This window comes from Manis javanica, chromosome 2 (genome assembly GCF_040802235.1).
Source record: "Manis javanica isolate MJ-LG chromosome 2, MJ_LKY, whole genome shotgun sequence".
Taxonomy (NCBI): domain Eukaryota; kingdom Metazoa; phylum Chordata; class Mammalia; order Pholidota; family Manidae; genus Manis; species Manis javanica.
The window spans coordinates 116,558,012-116,571,002 of NC_133157.1; the positions used below are offsets into that span (position 1 = coordinate 116,558,012).

General features: G+C 39.5%; 2 long non-coding RNA genes and 1 pseudogene across 2 annotated transcripts in view; 1 reads left to right on the plus strand and 2 right to left on the minus strand.

The window, feature by feature from the left end:
* Positions 1–10,950, plus strand: part of LOC140847831 (uncharacterized) — a 130,532-nt gene extending 119,582 nt beyond the window's left edge. The window contains exon 3 of the long non-coding RNA XR_012128028.1: positions 10,813–10,950. This is a non-coding gene — a long non-coding RNA (uncharacterized lncRNA). The remainder of the gene's footprint in view (positions 1–10,812) is intronic.
* Positions 1–12,991, minus strand: part of LOC140847833 (uncharacterized) — a 70,917-nt gene that overhangs the window by 33,576 nt on the left and 24,350 nt on the right. The window contains exon 2 of the long non-coding RNA XR_012128030.1: positions 11,549–11,610. This is a non-coding gene — a long non-coding RNA (uncharacterized lncRNA). The remainder of the gene's footprint in view (positions 1–11,548; positions 11,611–12,991) is intronic.
* LOC140847829 (uncharacterized protein C14orf28-like) lies at positions 9,796–10,821 on the minus strand (annotated as a pseudogene).

Consider the following 12,991-nt stretch of genomic DNA (forward strand, 5'->3'; position numbering starts at 1 on the left):
TCTCTTGCTCTGGTTTCTACTAGCCTAAAAAAGCCTTTCGAGATTGCTATCTCTTTTACTTGCCTTTATCATCAGGGTTCTTAACTGAGTCTCCCATGGCTAATTTTTCTATTTTCCTACTCATTTATTCAAAAAATATCTGTGACCTTGAGTGAAATAGGAATCATCCCAGTATATATGTGTGTGAAATTCATTTTATAAACAAAATCTTTTGGATTACCTATATTTATGTGTATGTGTGTATAATTTCTAGACAGTGGCAAACATTTCTGTTCTGATGATTCTGGGGCTTTCCTGATGTGCTTTGCAGAAGTAGTTTAACCAAAACTTGTTCTTTTAGGATCTTCTTGGTCAAAGATAACTTTTAGAGATGTCACATTCTCCAGGGTTGGCTTTAACCAGACACAATTCCTTGGGGATGACCAAGTTTTTTATTTTAATTTGCAGGACTGATCTACAATTGGACCTGCCTCTGGGAGCCAAAGAGTTGAGTAACATTTGCTGAGGCACGTGTCTAGGTGAGAACATTGAGCCATGAATATAATCTTTCATATCACACTCACTGAAAGATATAGCACTCTCTCTTTTTTTTAAATTTTGGTGTAATTAATCTACAATTACACGAGGAACATTATGTTTACCAGACTCCCCACATCACCAAGTCTCCCCCACAAACCCTATTATAGTCACTGTCCATCAGCATAGTAAGATGCTGTAGAATCACTACTTGTCTTCTCTGTGTTGCACAGCCCTTCCCATGGCCCCCCCTCACATTATACATGCTAATTGTAATGCCCCCTTTCTTCCCCCTTCCCCCTTATCCCTCCCTTCCCACTCATCTTCCCCAGTCCCTTTCCCTTCGGTAACTGTTAGTCCATTCTTGGGTTCTGTGAATCTGCTTCTGTTTTGTTCCTTCAGTTTTTTCTTTGTTCTTATACTCCACAGATGAGTGAAACCATTTGATACTTGTCTTTCTCTGCCTGGCTTATTTCATTGAGCATAATACCCTCTAGCTCCATCCATTTTGTTGCAAGTGGTAGGATTTGTTTTCTTCTTATGGCTAAATAATATTCCACTGTGTATATGTACCACATCTTCTTTATCCATTCATCTACTGATGGACACTTAGGTTGCTTCCATTTCTTGGCTATTATAAATAGTGCTGTGATAAACATAGGGGTTAATATGTCTTTTTCAAACTGGGCTGCTGCATACTTAGGGTAAATTCCTAGAAGTGGAATTCCTGGGTCAAATGGTCAATTTCTATTTTGAACTCTTTGAGGAACCTCGTTATTGCTTTCCACAATGGTTGAACTAATTTACATTCCCACCAGCAGTGTAGGAGGTTTCCCCTTTATCCACAACCTTGCCAACATTTGTTGTTGTTTGTCTTGTGGATGGTGGCGATCCTTACTGGTGTAAGGTGATATATCATTGTGGTTTTAATTTGCATTTCTCTGATGACTGGTGATGTGGAGCATCTTTTTATGTGTCTGTTCGCCATCTGAATTTCTTCTTTGGAGAACTGTCTGTTCAGCTCCTCTGACCATTTTTTAATTGGATTATTTGCCTTTTGTTTGTTGAGGTGCATGAGCTCTTTATATATTTTGGATGTCAAGCCTTTATCGGATCTGTCATTTATGAATATATTCTCCCATGCTGTAGGATGCCTTTTTGTTCTATTGATGGTGTCCTTTGCTGTACAGAAGCTTTTCAGCTTGATATAGTCCCATTTGTTCATTTTTGCTTTTGTTTCCCTTGCCCGGGGAGATATGTTCATGAAGAAGTCACTCACGTTTATGTCCAAGAGATTTTTGCCTATGTTTTTTTTTCTAAGAGTTTTATGGTTTCATGACTTACATTCAGGTCTTTGATCCATTTCAAACTTACTTTTGTGTATGGGGTTAAACAGTGATCCAGTTTCATTCTCTTATGTGTAGCTGTCCAGTTTTACCAACACCAGTTGTTGAAGAGGCTGTCATTTCCCATTGTGTGTCCATGGTTCCTTTATCATATATTAATTGACCATATATGTTTGGGTTAATATCTGGAGTCTCTATTCTGTTCCACTGGTCTATGGGTATGTTTTTGTGCCAGTACCAAATTATCTTGATTATAGTGGCCTTGTAGTAGAACTTGAAGTTCGAAGTGAGATCCCCCCCGATTTTATTCTTCCTTCTCAGGATTGCTTTGGCTATTCAGGGTCTTTGGTGGTTCCATGTGAATTTTAGAACTATTTGTTCCAGTTCATTGGAGAGTGCTGTTGGTAATTTGATAGGGATTGCATTGAATCTGTAGATTGCTTTAGGCAGGTTGGCCATTTTGACAATATTAATTCTTCCTAGCGAAGAGCATGGGATGAGTTTCCATTTGCTAGTGTCCTCTTTAATTTCTCTTAAGAGTGTCTTGTAGTTTTCAGGGTATAGGTCTTTCACTTCCTTGGTTAGGTTTATTCCTAGGTATTTTATTCTTTTTGATGCAATTGTGAATGGAATTGTTTTCCTGATTTCTCTTTCTGCTAGTTCATCATTAGTGTATAGGAAAGCAACAGATTTGTGTGTATTAATTTTGTATCCTGCAACTTTGCTGAATTCATATTTTAGTTCTAGTAGTTTTGGGGTGGAGTCTTTAGGGTTTTTTATGTATAATATCATGTCATCTGCAAATAGTGACAGTTTGACTTCTTCTTTACCAATCTGGATTCCTCATATTTCTTTGTTTTTTCTGATTGCCATGGCTAGGACCTCCAGTACTATGTTGAAAAACAGTGGGGAGAGTGGGCATCCCTGTCTTGTTCCCAATCTTAAAGTTAAAGGTTTCAGCTTCTCATTATTCAGTATGATGTTGGCTGCGAGTTTATCATATATGGCCTTTATTATGTTGAGGTACGTGCCCTCTATACCCATTTTGCTGAGAGTTTTTATCATGAATGGATGTTGAATAATTTTGTCAAATGCTTTTTTCAGCATCTATGGAGATGATCATGTGGTTTTTGTCCTTCTTTTTGTTGATGTGGTGGATGATGTTGATGGATTTTCAAATGTTGTAACATCCTTGCATCCCTGAGATGAATCCCACTTAGTCATGGTGTATGATCCTCTTGATGTGTTTTTGAATTTGGTTTGCTAATATTTTGTTGAGTATTTTTGCATCTATGTTTGTCAGGAATATTGGTCTATAATTTTCTTTTTTGGTGAGGTCTTTGCCTGATTTTGGTATTAGTGTGATGCTGGCTTCATAGAATGAGTCTGGAAGTATTCCCTCCTCTTCTATTGTTTGGAAGACTTTAAGGAGAATGGGTATTATGTTTTCTCTGTATGTCTGATAGAATTCCACAGTAAATCCATCTGGACCAGGAGTTTTGCTCTTGGGTGGTTTTTTGATTACTGCTTCAATTTCTTTGCTGGTAATTGGTCTGTTTAGATTTTCTGTTTCTTCCTTGGTCAGTCTTGAAAGGTTGTATTTTTCTAGGAAGTTGTCCATTTCTTCTAGGTTTTCCAGCTTGTTAGCATATAGTTTTTTGTAGTATTCCCTAATAATTCTTTGTATTTCGGTGGGATCCATTGTGATTTTTCCTTTTGCATTTCTGATTCTGTTGATGTGTGTAAATTCTCTTTTTCTCTTAATAAGTCTGGTTAGGGGTTTCTTGTATTTTGTTTATTTTCTCAAAGAACCAGCTCTTGATTTCATTGATTTTTTCTATTGCTTTATTCTTCTCAATTTTATTTATTTCTTCTCTGATCTTTATTATGTCCCTCCTTTTGCTGACTTTGGGCCTCATTTGTTCTTCTTTTTCCAATTTCAATAATTGTGACTTTAGACAATTCATTTGGGATTGTTCTTCCTTCTTTAAACAGGCCTGGATTGCTATATACTTTCCTCTTAGAACTGCTTTCGCTGTATCCCACAGAAGTTGGGGCTTTGTACTGTTGTTGTCATTTGTCTCCATATATTGCTTGATCTCTATTTTAATTTGTTCATTGATCCATTGATTATTTAGGAGCATGTTGTTAAGCCTCCATGTGATTGTGAGCCTTTTTGCTTTCTTTGTACAATTTATTTCTAGTTATATACCTTTGTGTTCTAAGATGTTGGTTGGTAGAATTTCAATCTTTTTGAATTTACTGAGGCTCTTTTTGTGGCCTAGTATGTGGTCTATTCTGGAAAATGTTCCATGTGCACTTGAGAAGAATGTGTATTCTGCTGCTTTTGGGTGTAGAGTTCTATAGATGTCTATTAGGTCCATCTGTTCTAGTGTGTTGTTCAGTGCCTCTGTGTCCTTACTTATTTTCTGTCTGGTGGATCTGTCCTTGGTAGTGAGTGGTGTGTTGAAGTCTCCTAAAATGAATGCATTGCATTCTATTTCCTCCTTTAATTCTGTGAGTATTTGTTTCACATATATTGGTGCTCCTGTATTGGGTGCATACATATTTATAATGGTTATATCCTCTTGTTGGAGTGACTCCTTTATCATTATGTAATGTCCTTCTTTATCTCTTGTTACTTTGTTCATTTTGAGGTCTATTTTGACTGATACAAGTACTGCAACACCTGCTTTTTTCTCCCTATTGTTTGCATGAAATATCTCTTCTGTCCCTTGATTTTTAGTCTGTCTTTGGGTTTGAGGTGAGTCTCTTGTAAGCAGCATATAGATGGGTCTTGCTTTTTTATTCATTCTGTTACTCTGTGTCTTTTGATTAGCGCATTCAGTTCATTTACATTTAGGGTGATTATTGAAAGATATATACTTATTGCCATTGCAGGCTTTCGATTCGTGGTTACCAAGGGTTCAAGGTTAGCTTCTTTACTATTTTACTCTCTAACTTAATTCACTTATTGAGCTATTATAAATACTGTCTGATGTTTTTTTTATTTCTCTCCCTTCCTATTCCTACTCCTCCATTCCTTACATGTTGGGTGTTTTATTCTGTACTCTTTTGTGTTTCCTTTTACTGCTTTTGTGAGTTGTTGATTTTATTTTTTGCCTTTAGTTAGTATTTGGTTGATCTGCTTTCTTTGCTGTGATTTTATTTTCTCTGGTGACATCTTTTTAGCCTTAGGAGTGCTCCCATTTAGAGCAGTCCCTCTAAAATACCCTGAAGAGGTGGTTTGTGGGATGCAAGTTCCCTCAACTTTTGCTTGTCTGAGAATGGTTTAATAACTTCTTCATATTTAAATGATAATCTTGCTGGATACAGTATCCTTGGTTCAAGGCCCTTCTGTTTCATTGCATTGAATATATAATGCCATTCTCTTCTGGCCTGTAAGGTTTCTGCTGAGAAGTCTGATGAGAGCCTGATGGGTTTTCCTTTGTAGGAGACCTTTTTTCTCTCTCTGGCTGCCTTTAATACTCTGTCCTTGTCCTTGATCTTTGCCATTTTCATTACTAGGTTTCTTGGTGTTGTCCTCCTTGGGTCCCTTATGTTGGGAGTTCTGTGGGCTTCCATGGTCTGAGAGACTATTTCCTCCCCCAGTTTGGGGATGTTTTCAGCAATTATTTCTTCAAAGACACTTTCTATCCCTTTTTCTCTCTCTTCTTCTTCTGGTACCCCTATAATGTGAGTATTGTTCTATTTGGATTCACCACACAGTTCTCTTAGCATTCTTTCATTCCTGGAGATCCTTTTATCTCTCTCTGCCTCAGCTTCTCTGTGTTCCTGTTCTCTCATTTCTATTCTATTAATGTCCTCTTGCACCTCATCCAGTCTGCTCTTTACTCCTTCTGGAGGTTGTCTTATTTCTGTATTCTCCCTTCTAGCTTGATCCCTTAGGTCTTGTATATTTCTCTGCACGTCCATCAGCAGGATTATGACCTTTATTTTGAATTCTTTTTCAGGAAGATTGGTTAAATCTATCTCTGCAGGCTCCCTCTTGGGGTTTGTCTGGATGATTCTGGACTGGATCAAATTCTTCTGCCTTTTCATGGCTATAGAGGTAGTCGTGGGCAGTTGGCATATGTTAGCTGGGAGAACAAAGTCCCTTCCTGTTTGCTGGTCACCTTGCCCTCCTCAGAGCAGCTTCTGGTTTTATTTCCTGAGCTGCCACTGGTGGGGCAGCTGTCAGGGCAACCTGAGCCCTTTGGGGAGGGGCAAGCATGCCGGATGTGCTCTCCTGCTAGAATGGCAACCCTTGGCGCCCTGTCCTGGCTTCCTCTGTCTGTGCGCGCTGGTGGGGCCTCTTAGTCTGGCCTGGAGGGGCTATGGAGGAGGCTCTGGGTGGTTGCTGTGGTTGCGACCGCTCTCAGGCTGCTCCCCTGCTATGGCGGGGCCATGCCAGAGGGGGAATGGACGATAGGCTGTTTATCACAGTGAGGGGCTTTCTACAAGGGGGCTGGAGCACCTGAATTTCCCTGGGATTCCCAGCCCCTGGGCTGAGTGTGCCGGGATGTTTCCATCCAGCTGTGAGGACCCTGTCCCTTTAAGAGTTTCAAAAAGCACTCGCTTTTCTTTTGTCCCAGGGGCGCCAGGTGCAGGGACCTGCTCACAGGTTTTACTGTTCCGTTTCCCTAACATCCAGCGCACCATATAATGTGTGTCTGCGCTCCTGGTGTGGATGACTAGGGCTGGGTATCTGGCACTCCTGGGCTCCCACTCCCTCCCCTCTCCAGTTCCTTTCCTCCCAGTGGGCTGGGGTGGGGGGAGCACTCGGGTCCCGCCGGGCTGCGGCTTGTATCTTACCCCCTTCGTGAGGTGCCGAGTTCTTGCAGATGTAGATGTAGCCTGGCTGTTGTACTGTATCTTCTGGTCTCTCTTTTAGGAATAGTTGTATTTGTTGTATTTTCAAAAATTTATCTGGTTTTAGGAGGAGATTTCTGCTGCCCTACTCACACTGCCATCTTGGCTCCTCCTTCAGCAGGGCTCAACACTCTCTCTTTTTTTATTTAAAAACTTTTAAGTTAGGCTCCATTCTTGATATTTTATATTGTCTAATTCAAAATCTCTTTTGGGACAAATGTGTATAATTTCATTGGTGATGTGCTATCCCTGCTGATAAAGAATGCCTTTGGTAGTTTGCATAGTTTTAAATTAATAGTCATGTTGAATGTGTGAATTACAATCACCACTGGGCACACTCTAAACTAAGAAATACTTTTAAATGGCTAAGGTACTGTTAGGAAATGACTTTTATTATGGGCACTTGATTGCACTAGGCCATTTTATAGTTATTTCCACATCCTCTCATGTTTTCCTGTTTATTCATGTTTCTAATTTTGTCTCATTTCTGAATTCAACACATTACTACTCCATTCTTCCAAATTATTTAATTAAGAGTTCATGGGTCACTAATGGTTGGCCATATTTTAAAGTTTAGTGTCAATTGACAATGATGAATGGGGTCATAAGGCCCCATCTTTTAATTTCTTACTGTCTGGCTTATCTCAAATCACTGGTCTTGAAGTGACTTTTAAAATTGCATTATTAGAATGTCAAACATTACTAAAAGTTTATTTTTTAAGTGTGGTGTCCATAGTAATTTTAGAGCTGTAATATAAAATTTCTGGAAGGGAGTTTAACAGAATCCTACACAGTGCTTCATTTTAAATACTCAAGTTTTATGATGGACTCAGAAACATTGTTTGATTATCTTTGTCATTTGTAGAGTTAAAGCAAGTAAATAGAATATAGTAAGCATTTTTCTTAGAAAATGTACATACACAAGTACTTTGCTTTTTCCTGTAAAATGTTAGTGATTTTGGTTTTTCAGGTGGAAAATTGAGAGGAACAAAAACAATCTTGCCCAATATATCTAGTTGTGTTGGTAGCAAATGTCCAAGAAAACAAAGCCTCCCTCTGTAAAACAGGGAAAAGGGTTACAATTGTATTCATTATTTCTCGATTTCCATGTCAATGTTCTTCACTTTTGAAGTGAAGGGACTTGCCGCATACAAATGTGCATTTAGGCATCCACTTCTTTTTGGAGACAAGAAGCAATAGTTCTGGATCTCGCCCTTCCTGTCTCTCCACCACCCAGTTTGTGCTCTACCAACACTGGAGAGAGCCACTGAGAGCAAGGAGCGAAAACGATTAGCTCTGCCTGAAAGCTGCTGCTGCACATGTTTTTAAGCATCAAAGACTGAACCTTCAAAGGTGTGCCACATACTTGGTAGACTTGGGGGAAAGTGTATATTGCTGGGTATGAACACATTTTTAAGTTAGTGTTAAAGATGGGTTTTGTTGTTTGTTTATATTTACTCTGCTAGTTTTCCTGCTTTTCAAAGCTATCTTGTATAGAATCTACTGCTCCCATTACACTAATTGGCAATGTAAATATTTCAACAAACTCTGTGGGTCACTTTACCTGGGCAGTAGGGGATGTGCAATTAACACCAGCAAGGCAGCTGGTATCATCTCATTGTTACATGCTTCTCAGCCTTGAATTAATTACGTGACAAAGAATTTTGCAAAAGTTTGAAATCAGAAATGAATTTGTAATTCATAAGACAAGGCTATGCCTTTGTTTCAGTTTCAGGAACTTTCAAAAAGGAATGTACATTGGAATTTTATTGGTGTTGCTTAAATCAAAAGAAACAAAATTCTTCCACATGTACATACCTATTACCTAACTACTGTAACCATAAGGGAGGCTAATTATACTGCTGGCCAGGAAAAGTTCACCCCAAACCAGGTATGCCTAAAACTTTATTTCATGGTCATTAAATGACATTTATGCAATCCCTCCTTGTCCTTCTCATTGCGCTAGAGGAGCCTTGCTTTGGAGTGGGATATGCAAAAATTTTTTTTCTGGTGGTTTTTCCATCACTCCTTCTTTCCATTTCTTCCTCCTCTTGTGCTTACTGTCTGCAAAAGTGGCTGGTTGATGATTTCTCTTCCTTCTTGACCAATTCCAGGAAAGAAGGGACTTTAGCTACATGACTACTTCTCAAATAACTTCTTAAATTTTTCAGCTTAGTGGGAAATCATTCCAGTTGGACAGCAGAAGAAGTTACTTGATTGTTTGCATGTCTCTTCCGCTACCATTGTGTTTACATGCATACAAATGAAACCTTATTAAAAATGAACACCAAGGGAAATCTGATCTGTGGAACTCAAGAAAGAAATACTAGGACTCACAGCTTAGGAGGAGAATTCATGCTCAGAGCAAATGCCACACAGTCCAAGAGGGCCACAAGGATGCGGTGGGGAGGGGAGCATCAAAGAGAAGGGATTGGACACTGGGGTTAACTGTTTGGCACAACCTCAGGATCACTGTTGACCAGCCCTTAGCTCCTTTTTCCTGTGCCTCTTCCTTTATGACAAGTGCTCCTCACTTTTTAAAGTACTAAATATTTAGGGCAGCTCTGAACAGAAGGTGAGCTCTCTCACTCGGGCTGCATCTCTACTGGTAGGAGTGAAGATGGAGTAAGGATGGCACCTGGAGATCAGGTGCTTCAGAGGAGACACTGTCTCCCCATGAGAGGATACAATTCTGTGTCCCATGTGCTCTGGCCACCACCTTAAGTCTTGGCCTCTCACCCCTGCAGGGCCCACCTTCTTAGTCAGCCCTGCCCTCCTCACACTACCTTTTACAGCCTTTATCCCCCCACCTCACCCTTTATCATTTTCCCTGCTTTATTTCTTTTCATATTTATCACCATCTGAAATGAAATATATTTTACTTATTTAGTCTCCATAGCTAGAACAATCTCCATAGGAATAGGGATTCTGACCATTTCTTGATTGGTATATTTTCTACACTTTGCATACAGGAAGCTCTTGATCCACAGTTTTTTTTTTTATAGTTGAACTGTTTCCTTGGATACCAAGGAAAACAATTTAATTTAGCATCAGTCTATATTTATTTCTCTGTTGCTCGAATATAAACCAATGATGACTAGAGAAGAAACTCTGGGTGTTTATTTAACAAAATTAAATTCACATTTCTGAGGCCATCATAGTGCATCCAATGTCCATTTATCTGGAAAGCGGCAGAATAATGATGTTCCTCTTTGTTAAATAATGTGGTACCTTCCAATAAATACTTAAGATCAGATAAATCCAAGTAATAGGGTACATATGCCAGGTCTTCAGATTTCCAATGCTGCATATTTAAGACAACAAAAAGGGGTGCCCCATGGCAGAAAACACGTTGGGAAAATTCTCTTAAGCCACTACACCTCTTTCTCCTAAATGAGGAGTGCAGAAAAAACATCCAGTTAATTGAGGGTCCTGATAAGCTGGGTTCCGGTTAACCAAGGTTTTATTGTACCCACTTTCTTCACACAGTTCAATCCTGGAACAGAATAACTCATCCACAGCCAGTCGTATCAAGTTTCCATGTGGTATTTCTTGGGGGAGGATTTACATTAATTGTGCGCTGCTGATCTTCTTGCACTCGAGTGGGGCATCGCCAGTTGGAACAGTAACTCTCCTGTATGATAGACATGAGATTTTCAAGATTTTTTGTAAAATTATCATGCTCATTCCCAAACAAATCAATTATTAGTGAAGCTTTATGAACTTCAGATTTGTATTGCTGTTTTTCCATCTTGTCCCAAATTCAGAGTAGCTTCACAGTTGTAAAACTGTACGTGTCCATTAAATAAAGAAAACAGTCTACAAACTCTCTACCTAAATGAAGAGAGAGTTCCCTGGAGAAATTTTCATTTTCATTAAGAATTACATATAATAACATCCAGAATCCATCTATGGTGCAGGTATTTTTCAGTCTTATTTCAACGTACAGTGGTGTACAGGATACTGCTTTGCGGCCAGCTTTGATAGTAAAAACACCTCCCCAGGGAAGAACAGGCCTCCAAAATGAGCGATCTTGGTTATAGTTATTTTTAATTGATGCTTTGATCTCTTCAAACAGTGTCTTCATCCTCCTCGGGGACCGAAAAACACCGGTGCCGCCGCACCCGTTGCCTCCGCCGCTTGCTCATGGAGAACCCGTTGCTGCGCCCCCGCCACTTCATCTACTAGCACCACCGGCTGTCTCGGCGGCTCCGGCGTGAGCGCTGCGCATCGGCATGGCCTCCATCGCACCCGCCGCGGCGGGAGCCACAGCAGCCGCAGCGCCCAGGCTCGATCCGACCGGACCCACGGAGCCAGGACCGCAGGACGCGTAGCTTCTCACTACAGCGATAGGTTCAGCCTGACCTCGCCCCCCTACCCCAGCCCCCAGTGCCCTGCGCCTCTGATCCACAGTTTTGAATGAATGAAATTAGAACTTATTTCCCTCACTCTTCTGCGTATTGAATCTGTACAACTAGCATTCCGTAACATTGGCATAAGGATATCTCTATACTCTGTAGGAACTGTGTTGGGTTCTATGAGCATAAGCTTAACAATAAGGATCATAAATATTTGCAACTATCTGTACAGCTACCATGGGTGCCTTCCCAACTGAGTTCCAGTAGCCCAAAACCTACCATAAAATTAATTAGGCAGCGAGTGCAATGTTCTGGCAAGAACATAGGCAAAAAGAAAGAAGGTTGGGGCTCCACCCTTGGTATACTTCCAGCTTGATATATGACTTCAGACAAGTGTGCTACTCTATACAACAGGATGTCGGAGTAAACGATGTTGAAATTTCCTTTCGCTCTTACCACATCCCCTCTGTCTTCCAGTCCAATATACTCCACAGGAAAAATGCACAATTATACATGGCCTGCAACAATAAAGAAAGGGTTGAAAAAAAACAAAACAAACCAAAGAAATCTCCCAACACATTTCAAATTTTTAAAAAAGCCACCTTAGCTATAAATATCTTGAAGCAAAGCTGTAAATACCTTCCTCTGCTTTCTAAAGAGGTTTTACCCTGTACTTCATGTCCTCAATTCTTGTCCCTTCTACCTATTCCCAAAAGGTTTATATTATAGAATGCTTACCTTTATTGGTTATCTTCATTGAATTTTCTTGGGAAGCATAACTTTTAGAATGAAATTATTTTTAAACTGCAGCTGTATTTCTGATTAAGTATCCAAACCAAACATTTTTATTCTGATAGTGATTATTTTGCCAGTTCATTGGATTCAGTGGAAGTATCTGCTATTAAATGAATTTACGTCAATGTAAAAAATGAAAAGCCAAAGGAAAAAAAATCACCCATCAAGAAATGAGTCATAATCTTCCTTTCTATTCACCATGTTACTGCCTGGAACATAAGGGGTAGTAGGAAAATAAAGCCTTTGCAGTAGATGCTATTTGAAACAACTTGCATACGCTTTACAGAAGTGCAGCTTTCAATTAAACTACATAGTGAAGTTATACAGCTCCTTCCTCCCACACAATATAATGCAAAGGTATGGCAGAAGTTCAAAATTCATAGATAAAATCAAGTAGATAACACCAGTGAGATCTTAAAATGTGGAATATTTTACTAATGTATGTAAGTTAAATCTTGGACTCCATCTGCCTGAAAAGATGAAATTAAAATGATCATTTTGATGCACTTTAACTAGCAGTATGCATATGTAAATGTTTACAGGTCCTCAGTTAGAGCTGGGAAAATGACAGTAAAAGGGGCAACTAGCCAAAATCGCCCAAAACAATGATTTAGGAAATACTTGGGCCACGTTTTCAAAAAAGTTAAAAATCCAGATAATAGTTTAGATGATTTCGATAAAGTTAGTGGTGAAATAATGTGTTAGTTTCAATTACTGAGTATCATTTATATTAATAATCTTCCACTTAGTTCTAGAGTGCCAGCTCGTATAGAAAGCAATTCTTAAAAAGTGCCTCTGTACCCATCATACTGATTCTTGCAGATTCCTTCTGTGGAAAAAGAACAAGCAAGTGTATCAGAGTTGAGATTCTAATGGTTGGGTAATTACAGAGAAGAGTGGGTGTTCAGTTTGGATAGAAGGAAGAGAAAGGTTCCAAGAAAGATTCCCCAGGCAAAGGTGGAAACCCATTCCCAGCCCTCAGTGGGAAGCTGGTAAATGGAGTTTTGATCATATGAGACAGCATGGTTTCATCCTGGGCACCTCTGTGAGGGTCCAGCTCTTATTTGAGCATTTATAGAGGTCATAGCCTTTGGAATTTATTAT